Genomic DNA, 4,525 nt, shown 5'->3' with positions numbered 1-4,525 from the left:
CCGCCCTCCGAACGCCGGCGGCAGCGGCAGCGGCAGCGGCAGAGGAGGCGGCAGCGGGCGGGGTCGAGGCGGCGCCGCGCGGGCCCGGGCGGCGGGCGCGCTGGGGCTGCGGGCGCGCGGGGGCGGCGGCGCTCGGGCTCGCAGGCTGCCGCGCTCCGGCCCGACCCGGTTCCCTCGCGGCGGCGGCGGCGGCGGCGGCGGCGGCGGCGGCGGCGGCGGCGGCGGCGGCGGCGGCGGCGGCGGGTCCCGGCCTCGGCTCTGCGCGCCCGCGCTCCCGGCGCCCGCAGCCAACAAGTTCGGGACGAGACTGACAGCTCGCTCGCCCATTCGTCACCCGCGTACCTGCATATGCATGAGGGGGCGGGGCCGCGCCGCGGGGTGGGGCTGGGGGGGTGACGGGGGCGCCCAGGATTTAAAGGCGGCGGAGGACTCCTCCTGCCAGCGCCTGTACCCGGCGCACGTTTCCCGGCGCCCTCGGGCGGCGGGGCGGCGGGGCGGCGGTGGCGGATCCACTAAACCCTCCGCCGAGCCGGGAGAGTGGGGCCGGGCGCCGCAAAGCGGCTTCCCCTCGCCCGAGCCCCGCCGGGTGTCAGGAGCCAGGGGGTGGGGCGCCCCCTGAGGTCACCACCGTCGTCCCCTCCTATCGGTGCGCCGCCGCCGCGCTGCTCGCGGTCCCAAAGGAGATGCCTCCTGCACAAATCAGGGCTCGGCCCCACGCGGGGCGGGCGCGGCCTGGGACCCGAGCCTGCCCGGCCCTGCTGCTCGCTCCCCTTCCCCCGTGAGTGCCCCCATCCGTGCCGCTCCTACCACCTCCACTCCGGCCGCAGGGGGCGCTGCTCCTCTCCGACGCCCCGGCCCTCGCCGACTCACTGCCTGCGGGTCAGGAAGCCAGGGAACGAATGTTCTTCCGCGCAGACTGTGTGCCCAGTTCGGTGCTGGTGCGGGGGTCGCCAGGCCATACTTTCGAGGAACGCCCAGGACGGGTGTCGGGGCTTGGGCGGGGGGCTGCGAATAAAGGACGGTGGTGCACCGCCAAAAGGACAAGGAGAGGGCCGCCCAAAGAGGCTGCTGCTGCTTTCCCGGTCGCCAGGCCCCCATATCCCACCCTCTGTCATCACCTTGTTGCCCTCTACTGGAGTAACCTCGCCTCGCCTCCTCCGAGGCTCCTTGTCTCCAAACAACCCAGCCTCTCCGCCAGTCAGCGTCCCTTTCAAGGCTGGAGCTCGCCTTGGCCGTTAGGGATACCGCTTCGGTCCAAAGGGAGACTTCCCGCTCAACCTCCATAATAACTGGGCTTTCTTCATTCCCCTGGCTCCTCCGGCCCTGGGCTGGATGCTGGGAGTGCAGCCCCTGCCTGGAGCTAATCACTGCTACAATTTGTGGGGGGGGGGGGTGCTGGAAGCCTTCCTGGAGGAAGAGAACTTTGAAGGCCAGGTTCAGGGGCAAGGGCAATGGCAGAAGGAACTCAGAAGCACAGGCACTGCCCTCTCTCACACTAGGATATGTAGGTGCAGCAGCAGCCTAAGGGGCCTAATGCCCTGGTTTCACCGCCCAGCCTGTGGGTCCAGGCCTCAGGGACCTAAAGAGATGGGCCTGGCTTTGCTCACTCCAAGCGCCCATCCCTACCTGAGCCCCTCTGTAGGCTGGGAGGGGGAAGGACACAAGCCAGGCACCGCCATGCACAGTGACCCCCACCAAATAAGGGAATGTGAGCTGTGTTCAGAGCCTTCCAGTTGCTTTCTTCCTGAGGGTGGGCAGCGGTTACTGTTGTGGGGACAGGGGGTTCCCCGGGGAGAGGCTTCCTCCTCTTTGCTCTGGCCCAGAGACAGTACTGAGTACTGGAGGCTCTGTCCCAGGGGTCCAGGGCTCCAACCCTGCCCATGCCCACTGTCCTACACCCACTGCTCTCCTGCACTCAGTCAAGCGGTGAGCAAGGCAGACACAGCCCTTGCCCACCCTCAGGCAGTTCCCAGTGGGGACTGAGAGGCGGGTGGGCAGAGAACATAGACAAACAATGTAGAACAGCAAACTGTAAGGGTGAGGCATGCAGCAGCACATGGGGAAGAAGCCTGCTAAGACCCAGAGGGCAGGCCAGGGTCAGCCAGGTGAGGGGCTGGGAAGAGCACATGCAAAGGCCCTGGGGCTGAGGAGAACACATGGCCAGGGCAGAGCAGGTGAGGGGCAGAGGGGGAGGCTGGAGGTGGTGGTGAGTGCCGGCTGTGCTGGGCCTGCCTGGCTAGAGTCTTCCTGCTAAGACTGACGGGAAGTCACAGAAAGCAGCTGAGCTGGGTTGGGCTGCACGTTTGTGATTTACGTTGTCACAAAGATCCCTGGCTTGGGGGGAGGGGCAGCACAGGGTGAGGTCAGCAGGGAGGCCATAGGCGGCCACTGCCATAGTGCACACGAGAGGGGCCGGTGGCCGGGCCAGGGCCTGGCCATGGAGGGGCGGAGGAGGGGGGACTTCCAGCGCAAGTAGGAGGCGGAATCTGGAGAACAGCCCCCCGCCGCGTGCCCCTCCCTCGTCCGAAGCTTCCTGCTCCTGGCCAGCTGTGGGAGGAGACGACGGCCTGGACTAGCTCACACGGTGGGTGGTGTGGCTGATGCCGGGCTTGCTGGCCGGTTCCAGAAGCTGCTGCGTTTCAGCTGAGGCTCTTCCCCTGCTCAGGGCTGTCTTCGGCCTGAAGGCACCAGTGAGGGATGCTCACCCATCTCAAGGTTCCAGCTCAACCTGCCAGGGGACGCGGCCGCCCTGGAGCCCTTCCCACTGGCCAACCCTGCCTCAGGGATACAGGGAGCCCCTGCCCGCCCTGCAACCCTGGGGAGACAGTGGTCCGGCCCCATCTGCCTCCATCCAGGCCCTCTGGGAGTGGGACAGGCTCCCTGCCTCCCGGCCCTGGGCACAGAAACCCCCTCGTGCTCATGGTCCCCTTCCCCCTCCTGCCCCCTAGAAGCCACAGCCCAGACCTAAGGGACCCAGGAGAGTTTCAAGACAGGAAGCTGGCCGCTTGAGGGAAGGGGCAGGCACTGGGGCTGCTGGCAGAGGGGATCCTCCCTCCTGGGGCCCCTGCTACAGGGATTTCTGCACCCCTTGGGCCAGAGGGCTGGAGAGCCAGAGGCAGCCAGGCTCTTGCCTCTTCCCTTGCTGGGCCAGGCTGCCCTGCCTCTTCCAGGAAGACCCCCAGCATTGTTCTGGGGCCCACTGGGCCACAACACGCCTCAGTCTCCCCGCCCCACCCGCCCGCTGACCCAAGGGCTCCCTCTCCAAGCTCCCCACACCAGGCAAGTTCTGGGATGGGTCTCAACTTGTGCCGGACAAGGCACAGACGAGGTGGAGGCTGCTCCGCCTGGCCTGGGGGCTTCAGGACCAGGCCGGGGTACAAGCTGCTGGGCGTCTGGACAGAGCCGGCGGGGCTCAGGAGTGAGCTGCGCTTCCGCCCGTGTTCTGCGGTGCTAAATATAGCGGCCAGGGAGGGGAGTTTCCGGTTACAGCCCCCCCAGCCCTGTGCCGGGAAATCGATGCCAGCTCCATTAGGTCCGGCGGTGGTGCCTGCTGACCCGCCCCATCGGGCTGCCAAGCAGAGTGCGGGGCTGGACTGCACCCAAGTCCGGGGCCCTGCCCCCACCCCCCGCCCCGCCAGGCTGGAGCCCGGCACGCTCCCCAGGGCACAGAGAGCCCCCAGCCCCAGCCAGTACCCACTAGGGGCCCCTCTGAGATGGTGGGCAGCGCCTGCAGCCCAGCCCAGAAGGCCAGCAGAGCTCAGGAGGTGGGCATCAGGCAGTCCACAAGACGCAGGCAGGGTGGGGCGGCTCTAGGCTGGGCAGAGCTGCTGCCCTGGGAATTCTCCAGGTGTCCTGGGGCCCGGGGCGGCCCACTAGGCCTCTCTGGATGGGGCGGAGCTGGGCTGCTCAAGACCCCAGTGCAGCGCGACCCTGCCGGCCCCCTGGACGCACACCCACGCCTGAGTGCCCCTCCCCAGCAGCGTGTCACTGCCTGGCTGGGCTCCCAGGAGGCCCCACCTGGGTGGCCCCACCTGGGTCACAGCCGGCATTTGCATACAGGTGATGCTGCTTGAGTGGGCCCCTTGGGTGCAGCTGTCCCAAGGCAGCCTCGAACGCCAGGCTCCGGGGGCTGTTGGCACTGAGCCACTCCCTGCGGGAAGGCCAGCGGGAAGGAAAGTGCCTGCCTGCCTGGGGTGGGCCTGGGGCGGGGCAGGGGGGCACAGGAGGGTAGGGGGACCTCAGCCCCGGGGAAGTGCCCCCACCTGACAGCAGGGTCTCAGCAGAAGCCAGGGCAGCATGTCCTGCCTTGGCGTCCTCTACCATTCCAGCCCAGGGTCCAGTCCCAGGGGACACTGGGCACAGGGCACAAAGTCAGGTTCACGGCAAAGCTCCTGGTCACTCCAGCTCCCACGTGGCTGGCTCACCTGCCTGTCGGGCAGCATGCCCTGGACACCTGGCCCTCTCCAGGGTCAGTGGACCATGACCCAGGCTGCCCCCATCCCATCCCCTAGGGCACTGCCCAAGG

The sequence above is a fragment of the Balaenoptera borealis genome (genome assembly GCF_965194805.1).
Source record: "Balaenoptera borealis genome assembly, chromosome: 3".
NCBI lineage: Eukaryota > Metazoa > Chordata > Mammalia > Artiodactyla > Balaenopteridae > Balaenoptera > Balaenoptera borealis.
Note: the sequence above shows the minus strand (reverse complement) of the source record.